At 36.7% G+C, this 18,624-nt stretch overlaps 1 pseudogene; it reads left to right on the forward strand.

Annotated features, from left to right (window-relative positions):
* Positions 1-16,161: 16,161 nt before the first annotated feature.
* On the forward strand, positions 16,162-17,380 carry LOC131658263 (large ribosomal subunit protein uL6-like; annotated as a pseudogene).
* Positions 17,381-18,624: the final 1,244 nt, after the last annotated feature.

Consider the following 18,624-nt stretch of genomic DNA (forward strand, 5'->3'; position numbering starts at 1 on the left):
CCGTGTGGAAGGGTATTAATCTCAACATAGCGGGAAGGGTGTGTTTAATTAACTCTGTGTTAAACGCGATTCCCATTTATACTCTATCTTTTTACAAAGCTCCAACCAAGATCTTAAAAGAAATCCAGGCTATTCAAGCAAAGTTTTTATGGAATGGTGGCGAGTTGAAACGATCTATCCATTGGGTGTCTTGGGATACCGTGTGCAAACCTCTGGAGGAAGGTGGTTTGGGTGTCAAAAACGTCGAAATTATGAATTTAGCGTTGCTTAGCAAATGGAAGTGGAGGATTTTGGTGGAGGATGAGGCAGTGTGGGGGAAAATTCTTAAGGCAAGATACGAAAATTTAAAGCTGAAAATCCTCGTTGGTGATATCTCCGTCGTCAAGAAAAATGACTCTATTTGGTGGAGGGATATTTTAATATCCGATAATTTTGCTTCCCTCATTTATCATAATTTTGCAGGTGCAATCGAGTGCCAAGTGGGCAGCGGATCTGTTGTTCCATTCTGGTACAACAATTGGAAGGGTCAGCCGACTCTCATGTTTCAGTACCCGAAGCTTTTTGTGAATGCGAGGTCCGACTCAGCCGCGATTGTGGATGATGGCAGTGGTAAGGATGCTGCCTGGACCTAGAAATCTGCGGAAGAGCTGTTCTTCAATAGCAGCAACTGCGCTGCCTTATGGCAGGAGCTGGTCGATCAGCTTGAAGACTTCCGGCCTTCGGAAGGGATTGTTGACAAATTCACTTGGAGCTGCAATAATGAAGGTGTTTTAAAGGTAGATTCTTGCTATGATAGATTCTATGAAAAGCTTAAAAGTTCTCCCTTATGCTCTTCTACTCTCAAGAAAGTTGATTTTTCTTTGGAGGATTAAAGCGCCTCCTAAAATCCTTTTCTTCGGATGGAGAATTATCCATAATAGACTAGCCACAAAAGAACAATTATTTAAAAGGGGCATTACCTTGGTAGATGAGGGATAACTTGTGTTGTTTGCCATTTGGAGGAGGAAAATTTATCTCACCTTTTAGGTGGTTGCATTGTAATATCTTGTATGTGGAGGAAGGTGTTCGAATGAGGGTCCGATTGACAATTTAGTTTTGGAGGAATTTGAGGGGTATTTTAGTTTCTTTGAGAAGGTGAAGGTTAAATCCAATAGATTTATCATTGCGGTTATTTGGCTAGCTACGGTGTGGAATATTTTGTTGAGGCGTAATGCGATCATTTTTAGAAATGAGTCTTTTAACTTCTCCGAATGCATGTCGGGCATTATTACCGGCAACATCATAATTATTACAACTTTTTTGAAGGACTGTCTATTTTTGAATTCAAAATACAAAGTGTCTAATGCAATAGTTCTCATCAGTAATAAAAAGATACTACATATCAATATTACACTCATAACACAATAGACTTTAAAGTCAAAAACATGCATCACCAGAAAATTTGAGTTATTTATCAAATCAATTAAGCAAAACTTACATACAAACTCAAAATCAAAAAAATATAAACTCAAAAAATAGTCCAGCATTTTCCCCACCTCAAAAAATAATGACTAAATGTTAAATGTTTGATCTTTTCTCAAATTCAATAATGAAAACACTAAGTTTCATTTACTTTTTTTTCCGTTGGCATCTTCGTCAATAAAAGACCAGTGACATTTTTTTATGACAAATAAAATTCATATTTGTTCATCTCCCAACTTTTACATATAAACAAAAATAATAAGTAATTGTATAATTAAGTATAAAGTGAAAGATGAGTCAACACTGCCCTACGTTCTACCCTTCCAGCAACTAGTGATAGGTAGATGCATACCACCTCATTCATCTTTTTTGAAAGCCACTTAGACCTTAGTGTATGAGGAATTTTTAATTTTTCAATAGTTGCTTTTATTTTCTTTTCTTTTGTTCAACATTGGTAACAAATTAAATCATAATTTTCTTACATGCATCAATAAAACATTTAGGATAACGTATTTATATAAAAAAGGGTAACGAGGAGTTAGGGCTGTTGCCACAAAAGCCATATGTAAGGGCCAAGTTCTGAATTCTCCTCTTGGCATTTCCTAGCAATATCACAAAGCTGATCATTGTCCTATATTCCTTAATGGAATGGCGAAGAATTGGGGTCCCAAGCCGTTCTAGCTGTTCAAGTGTTGGCTCAATCATGAAGGATTCAAACCGTTCTTGGAGGATAGATGGAAATCTTTATCCAACATTCGAGGCAGACCAGGGTACATTTTGAAAGAGAAACTTTCTAAACTGAAGCACATGATTAGGAGCTGGAACAGGGAGGTCTTTGGCATTTTAGATCTTGATGTTAATAATGATATTTGCAATATGAACAAATTGGATGCAGTGGTGGCTGACTTGGAGAGGGGTGTCGCTGTTGATGTTTGGGAAACTAGGGGCGTGGCTTCTAAAGCTATGTGGGAAGCTGTTAATAATAGGGAGAGTATTTTAAGGCAGAAATCGAGAAGCAAATGGATTTCGGAAGGTGATGTTAACTCCAAGTATTTTCACTGGGTAATGAAGGGTAGATGGAGGCGTAATAACATTGTTGGGCTTAATTCTGCTGATGGTTTTCTGTCGGAAGTGGATGAGATTAGAAATGAGATTTTTCATCATTTTGCTAATAGATTTGTGGAGGGTGATGAGGTGCGTCCGGAGCTTGGTGGCGTTGCCTTCAACATTTTTTCTGCTGAGGATTATGCTTTCCTAGAGGCTCCCTTTTCCGTTGAGGAGATAAAGGAAGCTGTGTGGCTCGGGGACTGTGAGAAAAGTCCAGGTCTCGATGGGTTTCCGTTGGGATTCCTGAAATTTTGTTGGAGCTTCTTAAGTAATGAGGTGATCAAGTTTGTTCACGACTTCCATAGCAGAGGCAAGTTACCCAAGGCAGTTACGACATCGTTTCTGGCTCTGATTCCAAAAGTTAATAACCCACAAAGAGTGGATGAATTCTGGCCCATTTGTCTCATATGATGTCTATATCTTTTGCTGTCAAAACTTTTGGTTGGTAGGTTGAAGAAGGTGATGGTGAAGTTGATTTCTTCTAATCAAACTGCTTTTATCGAAGGAAGGCAAATGATGGATGGTGTGGTGGTTCTTAATGAGACGGTTGACTTCGCAAGGAGGAATAGAAGAGATTGTATGATTTTGAAGATTGATTATGAAAAGGCATATGATAGCGTTTCGTGGAATTACCTTAGATACATGTTCAGACGGATGGGCATCGGGAACAAATGGTGTGGTTGGATGGAAGCAATGGTGTTTTCTAGTAATATTGTTGTTCTTGTGAATGGTTCACCTACGGCTGAATTTAGTGCTTATCGTGGGTTACGTCAGGGGGATCCCTTATCCCCATTTCTTTTCCTTATTGCTGCTGAGGGTTTAATAGGCTTGATGAGAAATGCAAGAGAAGTTGGAGGGTACCAGGGATTTCAGTTTAATCAACAGACCCAAGTCGATCTTTTGCAGTTCGCGGATGATACGGTGTTGTTGTGCGATGGAAAGGCTGATAACCTGTGGTGTATCAAAGCAGTTTTAAGAGGTTTTGAACGCGTTTCTGGGCTGAGTGTAAACTTCAACAAAACAAGGCTGTTTGGCATCAATGTGGGGAATGAAGATATTAGGGCAGCAGCAAATTTTCTCTCGTGTTCAACCGGAAGCTTTCCGTTCAAGTTTTTGGGTTTACCGGTGGGGGCCAATCACCGTAGGAAGGAAACGCGGAGACCAGTGCTCAGTAAGCTGAAATCTAGATTGAGTTCTTGGCAGGGAAGGCATCTTTCGTTTGGAGGCAAGGTAACTCTTTTAAACTCGGTTCTGAACAATATACCAATTTTCTGGCTCTTTTTTTTCAAGGCTCCGAGGGTGGTGTGGGACGAAATTACTATAATTCAGCGGTCTTTTCTGTGGCGTAAGCCGAAAGATGATAAAAGGAGAATGGCGTGGGTTAGTTGGGACAAGGTTTGCTTGTCTAAGGAGGATGGAGGGATAGGTGTTAAGAATGTTGAGTTGTTCAATTTGGCTTTGATTAACAAGTGGGGATGACGGTGTTTAGAGAATAGGCAGTATGTTTGCTCAGATATCTTAGAATTCAGATACGGATGTAGTGAGCAGCGTATTCACGAGGAAATTTCGAGTTACAGAATGCAAAAACCCTCTTTATGGTGGCGTGACATTAGGCTGTTTGTAGAGGAAAAAAATGATCAATTTTGGTTTTTGGATGCTGTTTCGCGTGATGATAAGAGTGCGGTGGTTTGGGGCAGTGGTAACGACGTTTTTCGACCAAAGACGCGTATAATGGGTTGCACTCATCATGGAGTGAGGCCATTGGGTTGGAGGAACTTAAGGTGCAGGCTATTCATAGTGTTTGGAGGGCTAAGGTACCGGAAACTATAAAGTGTTTCGGATGGCAGTTTATTCTTAATAGCCTTCCCACTAGAGAGGAGCTATGGCGTAGAGGGGTTCTTCTTGGAAGTGAGTTGTTGGTTTGTCCGTTATGCAACAGAGTTACGGAATCGAAAGAGCATTTGTTTCTTTTGTGCACTGAATCCGGAAAGGTTTGGAAGTTGGTGTTGCTTTGGCTCTTAAGAGAAGAGATGGACATTGGAATAGGGAACATGGAGCTGGATATTATTGATCTCTTTTCAAGTTTCCTGGAGGTGTGTGTCCGTGCACCCTTGGTCCCATTCTTTTGGCTTCTGATTTCGTGGAACATTTGGAGAGCTAGGAACGAGTTGTTATTTTCCAACAAGGTGTGGGATGTGTCGGGGGTCGTGAATTTATTAAATCCATGGGGTGGGAGTGGTTTTCGTTTTTAGCTAACAAAGGTCTCGAGTGTGATCGGGGCACCTGGTTAGCCGACCCGTCCTCTTTGGTGGGTTTTTAGGTGATTCTTTTTTGTTGCTGTGTGTGTTCTCTGTATTTGGTTGGCACCCCTTGTGCTATTTAAATACAAAGTTGTTTATCAAAAAAAAAAAACAAAGCACTTCATCACAATACTTAGCCATATAGAAGTATCCGTCTTCCCATTCAGGCTGCAGTTCGCTCTCTCTGGTATAAAGACTTGTTATATGGCTATATTTTACTTTTACCTAAGACTATATTTTATTTTATTAAAATTTTTAAATAATTTTATATTATAAATAAATATAATTTAAACATAAATTATAAAATTATTATTTTCACTAAAAAAAACATAAAACATAACTTTTTTTTTCATTGTCAATAATTAACTGTTTTTTTTAATAGGCAATGGATTAAAAACCGGAGTAAAAGGGATACTCCGCCCAAGATACAAAGGGAAAACTCTTACGTCTCAAAACACGAGAGCGGAAGGATATTCCAATGATATAAGTTACACGAGTTTACTCTAATGTAAAAAGAACTTAGCCATCTCCAAGCTTTAGAAACGATCTCCGACATACAATCAAGAAAACTAAAGTTTTCGCTTCTAAAAACAACGGCATTCCTCGATAACCAAATATTCCAAACCGTTGAAAGCCACACCACTTCCCCAATGACTCTAGTGTAGACACACCTAATCTTAACACAATTGTGAAAAAAATTCACAAATTCCTCTCTAGATAAGGATGTTGTAACTCCTACCCAACCATAAACTTTCCTCCAAATCCGATGTCACATCGCAATTAACAAACAAATGCGGAAGCGATTCATCCTCCGATAAACAGAGAGCACATCTAGAATCATTGCCATCTCTCAAAATGCCCCTTTTAACCAAAAGATCTTTCGTTGCGAGTCAATAATTAACTGCACTAATTACTACTAATTAATAGTTAATTTAACAACAAAATATTTTTTTTATTTTCAAATTGAGTTTCTAGTTTTGTTCTAAAACTTATCCAATGCGTAAAAATTTATATGCTACTACCTAAGTACATGTAAATCTGAAATCATTCATTCTTCATATTTTCGCGACAACCACTTTCTATTTAATCACCACCACCGTCAACTCTGATTGCCGCCATGCGATTCACCTCTTTCTTTCTAAGGTCTTTGCTCGCTCTCTCAATTGCACCGATTATTGAATATTGTAATTGTTCAAATTGCGTTATCATAATTGAAATCATTGGAAACGATAACTATGGGTAATCACGATTGTTTTTCAGTTTCTTGTGTATTTAATTTATGTATTCTGAAATAAATTTACGATTTCGATGATTTTTATTTTCTTCATCATTGAAAGTGTAGTGGTTGGTTGTGTTTGATGATTTGTGAAAGATGAGATGATTAGTGTTTTCAATTGAAATCTTTATTAGGTTAAACCATAGTGAGAGACTGAGTGAGATCTTTTTAATTTTAATATTAGTAATTATATTCCTCAATTAAATTAAATAGTAAAATTATAAATTTATTGAAGTCTTAGTGACGGCTAAAAGAAAATATTCCATAGGTATAGTTTCTAATATTTACAATAACCGCGTAACATATAGTGACATTTGTTGCATTTGTAGGAAAAAGCTTATCGTAGCTAAAAGTTATTCTAACATTCAATTTGACGGCACACTACACCCTCTAAAGTTGACGCCAAAGGTGAGTGTCACTCAAAATCCTATGTAGATCTATTTATAGATTATTGGCTTTTAGTGACAATTTTTCAGTGCTACAGAAAGTTAATTTTCTTGTAGTGCTTCTTTGTCATCTTCATAAAAAACCCAGAAAAAATTAAAATAAGAAATAAATTAAAAAACAACCCTTTCAAAACCATCTTCTTCCATTTTCATACACAATATCTCAAACCCAGAAAAATTTAAATTAACTCAATTTATTTTTATTAATATCAGCTCTGAGAGTTTGTATTGATTTCTATAAAACCCAAAAAGTGTTCATCGTGTAAATAAAACTGTGGTGGCATATGATAGATTTTTTTCTGTCATTTGGATTTTACTAGTAATCTCTAAAAAAAATCATAATGTTACAATTATAATAGTACATAGAAGACGCGCTTGTATTCAAAGTGAGAAACTATAAAAATAAATTAATTGCTATCAATATCTTTAACCGAATATTAGTGATTACACATGCTAAATCTTAGAAAACTGAGCTCTACCGATAAGAAAATATTATCTTTGCAAGAAAATGTGCAAAAGCAAAATTAACATAAATGTGCTTTAGTGGGACATCTTTTGTGAAACTGAACATAAACAAAAATACAGTGAGCTTAATTATATATATTTTTTTTAGGAAGCAAGAAATATAATAACGCGAGAACTAAGGGTTCTCCAACCCGATTACAAACAAAAGAGACGGGGTCCAAACAAGAAAATTACACACCAATTACAATTACGAGAGGAAATAAATCGGCTCCTTACAAAACTCGTAAAAAGAGTAATGGGAGTGAGTAATATTTCCACAAAAAGACCACTTCCAAACCATAAATTTAATATTCCAAACGGTATTGTTGATATTCCACGGGTCGTCCCGGAAACACACGCCCCGGAAACATACGCCGTTTCTAACCAACCATATAGCCCAAATAGTGGCTAACCAAACAATCCCCAATTTCCTAACTTTCACCATATTCACATCAAAAAACGAATGCCACTCCATAAAATGCGAAAGCACTCTTCAAAAACACTATTGCTTTTTCCTACCCAAAACTCTATTTCACTCCATATCTTCTTTACCACCCCACATCTAAAAAAGAGATGGTTCATGTTTTCCGTATCATTACCACAAAATTTATAAAAAGAATTCACTAAAGGGAGGACCACACCTCTAGTTACCAACATATCCATAGTAGGAAGTCTATTACGGAATAACCTCCAACCAAAAGCTTTAATCTTAAACGGAACCTCCAACTTCCAAATCAAACTAAACACACCGTCATGAACGTTAGCGGGGCCAAAAGGAATCCTAATGGAATCCAAAAAATCATAACACGATGCTATCGAAAACTCCTTTTCCGTTGGTTCTCTAAATATCCTTGCTCCAAGGGAAGACCTAAGTAGTTTACATTTGTTTTTAATTTATTATGTTAATGGAATCCAAAAAATCATAACACGATGCTACCGAAAACTCCTTTTCTTTTGGTTCTCTAAATATCCTTGCTCCAAGGGAAGACCTAAGTAGTTTACATTTGTTTTAGTTTAATTTATTAAGTTAGATTCAATAGCTAATAGATTAATTAAGCACCCTCTATAAAACTAAACATAAAAAATAAAGTGTTTTAATCCTTGTTTAAGTAGTATTTAGATAAAAAAAATGCAACTTGCTAATTGACATTGTGATGTTGAGTACGAAATATCAAGTGTTTAAGTGTTTTGACCAAGAGAAATAAAAGCAACTTTTATGAAGATACTCATCCAAACTTTCTGATTAATGTTTCCTAAAATAGAAAGTGTAGTTAGAAATTTGGTATAATAATCCTGGATATCTTCGAAGAATCGTGTTCGTTCATTTTCCGAACAAAGTATTTCGACCCTATTCTTGTTTGGGTTCACGAAATCTTTGCGGGGATAATTCTCGAAGAGCAATCTGTTTCTGACAATAGAGAACAGATCAGAATATAGAGAGGAAGTATAATTTCGTGTGCCAAAATCGAGGCCAAATGATTCCTTATATAAGAGACCAATAACAGAAAACGAACAGACACACCTTTTCGGAAAAACGGCCATGTCTGTTGGGAAAGGGTACAACTATTCAAACGATCATGTCAGCGGGACCCCAGCCAGAGGCGCTGCCCCTTCGACCCCGGCAGGGCGCTACCCCGCACTCCGCCAGGGGCTCTGCCCCTTGGACCCCGACGGGGCGCTGCCCCGCACCCCGCCAGGGGCTACGCCCCTTGGAACCCCGTTTCAATTATTCGTATTCAATTACACGTTTGGCTCGACGAGCGTGCACTCCACACTACCCTAACTCGTTTCAAACTTAACGCATAATTGCATTGGCCTATTGTAAATCACATTACTACCAAAATACATTGTTGATACTAAAATCACCAACAAACTCCCCCCATTTTTGTATGATCCTTGATTTACTTACACGTATAACGATCAAACAGATGCATAGACGAAAATGTCTTGCGATTGAATTTTCATCTTAGTACAAATACACATTCCAAATACTCGAAAATCGGGGTGTCACAATGATTGAACCCGTCAATCCATTTGAATATCTGAAGATATAGTACACATATGTTTCTTACAATATTTTACTATTCATACTTGACACTTTACATGCCATGTGTCCTTATCCATTAATAAGCATATAGGAAGCCAAGTCCAAGCTTCTTGAAGCGGCAAAACTTCATGCTCACATAGGTGATTCTTTTAATCTTGCACCTGCATTTGCAATTTTTCAAAAGAACCATTAAGAAGATATACTTCAACCTAGCCATCACTTACAGGTCTGAGCACATACCTTGGGAAGATAAACACAATTGCTCCAATCTTTAATTATGATCTTTCCACATTGAATTTTGCTTCTAACATTATATTAGAAGGGAATTGGGTATACCATAGCTAATAGATTTAAATGGACTTTAATCCCATCCCAATTACCGACTTCTTCACTATAAGTCTCTAGCTAACCCCTTCGTCAAGTGGTCAGCTAAGTTTTGTTGCGACCGAACAAACTCAATAGATATCACCCCATTCATGATTAATTCCCTAATCATACTATGTCTAATACCCAAATATCTAGACTTTCCATTGTATATTTGACTATATGCTTTAGCCAGTGTGGCACTACTATCATAACGGATAGAAATTGGTGATATCGGTTTAGGCCATATCGGAATCTCATATACCAAGTTTCTTAGCCATTCTGCTTCTTTACCAACAACAGCTAATGCTACAAACTTAGATTCCATTGTGGAACTAGTTATACATGTTTGCTTCTTGGAAGCCCATGAGATGGCACCTTCCCCAAGCAAGAACACCCATCCACTTGTAGAGGATGAATCTTCAACATTATTTATCCTACTAGCATCCGAATAACCCTCTAACACCGAAGGAAATCCCATATATTACAATCCATAATTCATAGTACCCTTCAAGTACTTAAATACCCTAGTTATCGCATGCCAATGATGTCTACTAGGATTACTAGTAAATCTGCTCAACTTTCCAGCTGCATAAGTAATATCCGGTCTAGTGCTAATCATAGCATACATCAAGGAGCCTATAGCTCTTGAGTATTCGAGTTGATCCACAGGTTTACCTGTATTTGACATAAGCTTTTCTCCCGGATCCATGGGAGTACTTACTGGAGAACAATTTTCATAATTGAACTTTTTGAGTATTTTCTCAGTGTAATGAGATTGCGTAATTACAATCCCCTTATTCTCCCATTTAATCTTAATACCAAGAATAACGTCTGCTTCTCCCATATCCTTCATGGAGAACTTTGGTGACAAGAAATTCTTTGTTTTATCAACTTGATTTTGGTCGGTGCCAAAAATCAACATGTCATCAACATATAGACAAATGAAAACTCATTTACCGGATGTATCAAATTTTCTATATACACATTTTTCAGATTGGTTTAGAATGAAACCATTAGACAAAACAACCTCATCAAACTTTTGATGCCACTGCTTCGGAGCTTGTTTCAGCCCATACAACGACTTAACTAGCTTACACACTTTATGCTCATTACCAGGCATTACAAATCCTTCAGGCTGCTTCATATACACTTTTTCTTCCAAATCACCATTCAGAAATGTTGTTTTGACATCCATTTTATGAATCACTAGATTATGAATAACCGCCAAGGCAATCAACAATCTAATAGTAGTGATACGGGCAACTGGAGAATAGGTATCGAAATAATCAATCCCTTCTTTTTGTTTGAAGCCTTGGATAACTAATCTAGCTTTAAACTTGTCAATTGTACCATCGACTTTCATCTTCTTTTTGAAGATCCATTTGCAACCCAATGGTTTGCAGCCTGGTGGTAAATCAGATAATACCCAAGTATTATTTTCCATGATAGAATCAATCTCTTCATCAATGGCTTCTTTCCAAAAAATAGAATCTCGAGATTTCACAGCTTCATCATACATTCTTGTATCCTCCTTTATACTATATCAATAATAGTATTGAGTTTCAATCTAATCCTTTGATCCCTCAACTAAATATAGTGGAAAATCATATCCATAAGATCTAGATTTTCTAGCTCTTTTGCTCCTACGGGGTTCAAGTGTCTCACTTGGCACATCATATGAATGATCATCCCTTAGAGATTCGTCTGAATTAGGTATAGATATCTTTGGTCTAGGTATAGAAGAGAAACAATTCTCATCAAATATGGCATCTCTTGATTCTATAATTGTGTTAATAGAAATCGAGTCATTAGGTTCTATAACATAAAACATATAAGCCTTGGAGTGTTCAGCATATCCAACAAAGATGCAAGCTACACCCTTTTCGTCCAAAGTTTTCCTTTTTGGGTCCGGGTGTCTAACCACGGCCCTACAACCCCAAACACGTAGAAATGTTAAGTTGGGTCATTTCTTATACCAAAGTTCATATGGGGTAGTCTTGTTCCTTTTATTAGGAACCCTATTTAACAAATAACAAGCCGTTAACATAGCTTCTCCCCAAAACCCTTCACTCAAACCAGAGTAAGATAACAAGGCACTTACCATTTCTTTAAGAATTCTATTTTTCCTTTCAGCCACACCATTTTGTTGAGGTGTATAAGGTGCCGTAGTCTCATGAATGATTCCTACGGATTGGAAAAATACAGGATCATAATATTCACCACCTCTATCGGTACGTAATGTTTTAATCAGCACATTCAGTTGCACTTCAAGTTCAGTTTTATAAATTTTGAATTTATCTAAGGCTTCGTCCTTAGCGTGCAACAAATAAACATAGCAGAATCTAGATGCATCATCAATGAAAGTGACAAAATATTTTTTATTCCCTAATGACGGAGTAGCATGCAAATCACATAAATCACTATGTATTAACTCAAGAATTACAGATTTCCTTGTTATACTTTTAAAAGGTTGCCTAGTGATCTTTGTTAACATGCAAGTTTTATATTTTTCATTATTTTCATTAAAAACAGGAATTAAATCGTCTTTAGACATTTCATGCATTCTTTTATAATGTTCATGTCCTAAACGAGCATGCCATAACAAAAAATTGATAACATTAGAAGAAGACATAAATATAGAACCAGAATCTTTAGGAACTCCATTCAAATTCATCATATAAGCCTTGGAGAGGCCGTTTACGGAGGAGGAGGTCAAACAAGCGGTATAGGATTGCGATGGTAGTAAAAGCCCCAGACCGGATGGGTATTCGCTTGAATTTTTTCAATTTTTTTGGGAAACGGTAAAGATGGATGTGCTTAGGTTTGTGGAGGATTTTTTTTATAAGGCGAAACTTTCTAAAGGTTGCATTTCTTCATTCATAGATCTCATTCCTAAGGTTAAGAACCCCCAAGCCTTAGACGAGTTTAGACCAATTTGCTTAGTGGGTTGCTTGTATAAGATTTTAGCAAAATTGTTAGCGGGTAGATTGAAATGTGTCATCGGGAAGTTGGTCTCTCCAAACTAATCGGCCTTTGTCCCGAGTAGAAGCATTCTAGACGGTGTTTTGGTTGTGAATGAAATATTGGATCTAGCCAAAAGAGAGAAGAGGAGTTGTGTCGTGTTGAAGGTGGATTTTGAAAAAGCATACGATCGGGTTAGTCGGATGTTTCTTCTTTTTGTTCTCAAGAAGATGGATTTTTGTGCTAGATGGTTGAGATGGATGGAGGGATGCATTTTCAATAGTGGTATGTCTGTTTTAATCAATGGTAGCACCACGAAGGATTTCAAGATTGAGAAAGGGCTCCGTCAAGGCGATCCGTTATCTCCTTTCTTATTTGTTTTAGTTACAGAGGTTCTCACGGCTTTAATGAAAAGGGCTATAGCTAATGGAGACTTTAGGGGATTCAAGATAAATGAAGAGGTGAGTGTCGAAGTGTTAAAATTTGCGGATGACACTATAATTTTAGCGGAAGGTGATATGGAGAACTTGTGGAGTATAAAGGTTATGCTTAGGGCCTTTGAATTAATGTCGGGTTTGCGAGTGAATTTTAACAAAAGCAATTTATATGGGGTTAATGTGGATGGTGATTACCTTGAGGCGGCGTCTATTTGTCTATCTTGCAAGGTGGATAAAATTCCCTTTAAGTTTCTCGGTGTCAAGGTGGGCGATAATCCGCGGAAGCTTTCTATGTGGAGGGACTTGATTTCGATGTTCAAGAAGTGTTTGTCCGTGTGGAAGGGTATTAATCTCAACATAGCGGGAAGGGTGTGTTTAATTAACTCTGTGTTAAACGCGATTCCCATTTATACTCTATCTTTTTACAAAGCTCCAACCAAGATCTTAAAAGAAATCCAGGCTATTCAAGCAAAGTTTTTATGGAATGGTAGCGAGTTGAAACGATCTATCCATTGGGTGTCTTGGGATACCGTGTGCAAACCTCTGGAGGAAGGTGGTTTGGGTGTCAAAAACGTCGAAATTATGAATTTAGCGTTGCTTAGCAAATGGAAGTGGAGGATTTTGGGGGAGGATGAGGCAGTGTGGGGGAAAATTCTTAAGGCAAGATACGAAAATTTAAAGCTGAAAATCCTCATTGGTGATATCTCCGTCGTCAAGAAAAATGACTCTATTTGGTGGAGGGATATTTTAATATCCGATAATTTTGCTTCCCTCATTTATCATAATTTTGCAGGTGCAATCGAGTGCCAAGTGGGCAGCGGATCTGTTGTTCCATTCTGGTACAACAATTGGAAGGGTCAGCCGACTCTCATGTTTCAGTACCCGAAGCTTTTTGTGAATGCGAGGTCCGACTCAGCCGCGATTGTGGATGATGGCAGTGGTAAGGATGCTGCCTGGACCTAGAAATCTGCGGAAGAGCTGTTCTTCAATAGCAGCAACTGCGCTGCCTTATGGCAGGAGCTGGTCGATCAGCTTGAAGACTTCCGGCCTTCGGAAGGGATTGTTGACAAATTCACTTGGAGCTGCAATAATGAAGGTGTTTTAAAGGTAGATTCTTGCTATGATAGATTCTATGAAAAGCTTAAAAGTCCTCCCTTATGCTCTTCTACTCTCAAGAAAGTTGATTTTTCTTTGGAGGATTAAAGCGCCTCCTAAAATCCTTTTCTTCGGATGGAGAATTATCCATAATAGACTAGCCACAAAGGAACAATTATTTAAAAGGGGCATTACCTTGGTAGATGAGGGATAACTTGTGTTGTTTGCCATTTGGAGGAGGAAAATTTATCTCACCTTTTAGGTGGTTGCATTGTAATATCTTGTATGTGGAGGAAGGTGTTCGAATGAGGGTCCGATTGACAATTTAGTTTTGGAGGAATTTGAGGGGTATTTTAGTTTCTTTGAGAAGGTGAAGGTTAAATCCAATAGATTTATCATTGCGGTTATTTGGCTAGCTACGGCATGGAATATTTTGTTGAGGCGTAATGCGATCATTTTTAGAAATGAGTCTTTTAACTTCTCCGAATGCATGTCGGGCATTATTACCGGCAACATCATAATTATTACAACTTTTTTGAAGGACTGTCTATTTTTGAATTCAAAATACAAAGTGTCTAATGCAATAGTTCTCATCAGTAATAAAAAGATACTACATATCAATATTACACTCATAACACAATAGACTTTAAAGTCAAAAACATGCATCACCAGAAAATTTGAGTTATTTATCAAATCAATTAAGCAAAACTTACATACAAACTCAAAATCAAAAAATTATAAACTCAAAAAATAGTCCAGCATTTTCCCCACCTCAAAAAATAATGACTAAATGTTAAATGTTTGATCTTTTCTCAAATTCAATAATGAAAACACTAAGTTTCATTTACTTTTTTTTCCGTTGGCATCTTCGTCAATAAAAGACCAGTGACATTTTTTTTATGACAAATAAAATTCATATTTGTTCATCTCCCAACTTTTACATATAAACAAAAATAATAAGTAATTGTATAATTAAGTATAAAGTGAAAGATGAGTCAACACTGCCCTACGTTCTACCCTTCCAGCAACTAGTGATAGGTAGATGCATACCACCTCATTCATCTTTTTTGAAAGCCACTTAGACCTAAGTGTATGAGGAATTTTTAATTTTTCAATAGTTGCTTTTATTTTCTTTTCTTTTGTTCAACATTGGTAACAAATTAAATCATAATTTTCTTACATGCATCAATAAAACATTTAGGATAACGTATTTATATAAAAAGGGTAACGAGGAGTTAGGGCTGTTGCCACAAAAGCCATATGTAAGGGCCAAGTTCTGAATTCTCCTCTTGGCATTTCCTAGCAATATCACAAAGCTGATCATTGTCCTATATGCCTTAATGGAATGGCGAAGAATTGGGGTCCCAAGCCGTTCTAGCTGTTCAAGTGTTGGCTCAATCATGAAGGATTCAAACCGTTCTTGGAGGATAGATGGAAATCTTTATCCACTACTAGAAATTTGGCCTACGGCCACGCTAAAATTTTCCACAGCTCAGAAAGTGTGGCCACATATATGATTTGGCCATGGTTTTCAAATCGTAGACTTATGTTATAGAATATTGAATCCGGAGTGTGAAACTGTGGCCTTTCCTTCAATTGTCACGGTTAGACAACTGCAGATATTTTTAACCGCAAAAGGAAAACCGTGGCCTTATAATTTTGACTATAAACTGTGGCTCAAGCCCAAAAAATTTTACCCCGCCAAAATTTTCCCCTATTTTTTTTAAGTTTCCCTCTAATTATTTTCTTTTCTAATTTTTTTTATTAAAAAATGAAAAAAACATTGAAAATGTAACTAAAATAATTTTTCCTCTCCAATTCCTCACAACATTTTCCATTCTTTCTCTCCCAAAAGCTTCATCCCTTCTCTCTCACCAAAAACCCTAGTTCATTCTCAACTTCATTCCATAATAACCATTAACCCTTGTTCAAATTCCTCACAAACTTCATCAAACGTAAATATAGTGTCATGGAGTACTTCTAAACCTAATTTTGTCCTAAAAAACCTATCACCTCTCTCACCCCAACAATATCTCTCCGCAACACACAAACCTTTAAACCCATCTCCATCAAATGCGCCGCCACGACCCAAGCCCAGCTACAAACCCAAACCCAATTTCAATCCTCAGACCGTGTCTTCAACTTTGCTGCCGCCATATGAACCGCTCTCAGCCACGTCGAGAATCTCATCACTGGTTTCACCAAGGGGTTCTGCTACAAAATGAGGTTTGTGTATGCTCATTTTCCTATCAACGCTAGCATTACCAATGATAACAAGTCCATCGAGATCCGTAACTTTCTCGGTGAGAAGAAGGTATGCAATTTCATTTAACCCTAGTTTCATTCCTGTTTGTAATTTCTTAACTCATTTTCTTGTAACCCTAGTTTAATTCCAATTTGTAATTTCTTAGCTAATCTTTTTTTGTGATATGAATTGAAATGACCTAATTTCTCAATCATGTTACCCTAGATTATGTGTGATTTAGTAGTTTGAGAATTTGTGGTAATGAGTTAAATTGTGTATTAGGTGAGGGAAGTGGATTTGCTTGATGGAGTTCAATTGTTCGATCTGAGAAGGTGAAGGATGATGTTGTTTTAGATGGAAATGACATTGAACTTTTTTCTCGATCATGTGCTCTTATTAACCAGGTACATTTTTGTGAAGTGTGAACCTTTAACCAAAACAGAACCTGATCTTCAGTATTGTTTATTATTCACTATATGCAACTAACGATACAATTTCAAATGAATTCTACACCAAAATTGATAGTCAAAGGTTTGAGAAACAACACAAATCCAAAGAAATGTCAGCTCTTCATAAACTTAGTACCTCTCTCGAATAAATGAGTTAGCCAATACTGCTTAATGTTATTCATTTTGGGGGTGCTTGTGCTATTATACTTACTAGCTTGTTGACATGTGCTAATACTGAGTTTACTTTTTATTTTATTTTGAAGGCTTTGTTGAAAATGGGAGTTCGTTGTGTCACTGTATCTGATATTATCAGAAGGCGTCTGATGTTAATAACATCATCTCTCATGTTTTACTTTAGTGGTTTGGTCATGTTGTGGGCTCCGAACGTTCCGGTGATTCTATTTTCAAGGCTATTGAGTGGAATTGGAATTGCATTAGCCATGACTATAACTCCTCTTTACATATCTGAGATAGCACCGCCTGATATCAGAGGCTTACTCAACACTCTTCCTCATCTTTCATGCTCTTTGGGAATGTTCTAGGCTTATCTCTTGTTTTTCACTATTTCTTTGACGGAATTGCCGAGATGGTGCGGCATGCTTGCTGTGGTTTCTATTTATTCTGTTGTTTATTTTTTTCTCGCCTTGTTTTATTTCCCCGAATCTCCTCCTTGGCTTGTGAGTAAAGGAAGATTATATCAAGTCAGCTCTTGTTTTATCTGTATATGTTATATCAAGTTGTAACTATATTTAACAAACTTCAATTGTATCTAAAATCCTCTAATTGTATGTAACATTTTGAACGTGTTGCTGTGAAATACTGACAATTTAAATGCAGGATATACAGCTCATGTGATGACATTTGAGGTTGGAGTAGTGCTTGAGGATTCCAATCGGCAGGCTCCTGTGTACTGTTTCAATCAGACTGAGAAGATTTTGGAATCGGCTGCTGTTCGTGGTGATTCTTTTGGGAGTTTGATGAGAGGCAAATTTGACGATGTTCGTGACATTTAAGGAAATGGATTAAATTGTATATGCCTTATCTATTTCTGTTTTGGGGATAGGTAAGGATTGTTTAGTGTAGTCAAATATTTATATCAATTTTCCATCATCGTCTTGTAGGGATATGGATGCATCATTGTTTTCATCCAAGCTCATATGTCAAGTTCTTTTAGTTCATCTCATCTTAAAATTTTGGGAGATGATGAACTGAATTGCTAAGTCTCATAAGGGATAAAATATAACTTATTTTGATGTAAATAGGTAATCTAGTGATTAATTATATAAGTAGTAGTAATAATTTTGTAATACCTCACAAATCCCCTTGACCCGTATAGTTTTGAGTATAAGGAGGGTGTAGAGTCACGTCCATCTGATGTGAAAAAGGGCAGGCTTTGTGTGTTTTGATGCAGTAAATCAGCATCCTGAAAGTCTATGAAGTCTGTTCTGTTGTATGGAAATTAATGTGAATCTTGCCTTTTGAAAGAATGAGCATCCTCATGGAATATATGTGTCTGTCATGAAGACTGTTTTGTCCAATATAAGATTTATATTATATGCAAGTCGCTTCAATTTGATAGGTCACGAATTTCCCTTTGCTGCAGATTTGTAGTGATTTAATTTTCTTTTAATGCTACCTCAAATAGACAACTTATTTTGGTAGGATAAGATCAACTTAATGTTAATTTGTTTGTAATTAATTAAATTCTAATCAATATTATTGTTAATTTTATATATATATATATATATATATATATATATATATATAATATGACATTTTTATGTATCATTAATGATACAAAAATAAACTGTGGCAAGATAAATGGTTTAGAAAGCATAGCATATAACAACAGTTTTAAATATGTGGTCATAACCAAACCGTGGCTATATCTTGAACCAAAACTGTATCGTAAATGTTAAATTGAAACCGT

The sequence above is a fragment of the Vicia villosa genome, linkage group LG1 (genome assembly GCF_029867415.1).
Source record: "Vicia villosa cultivar HV-30 ecotype Madison, WI linkage group LG1, Vvil1.0, whole genome shotgun sequence".
Taxonomy (NCBI): domain Eukaryota; kingdom Viridiplantae; phylum Streptophyta; class Magnoliopsida; order Fabales; family Fabaceae; genus Vicia; species Vicia villosa.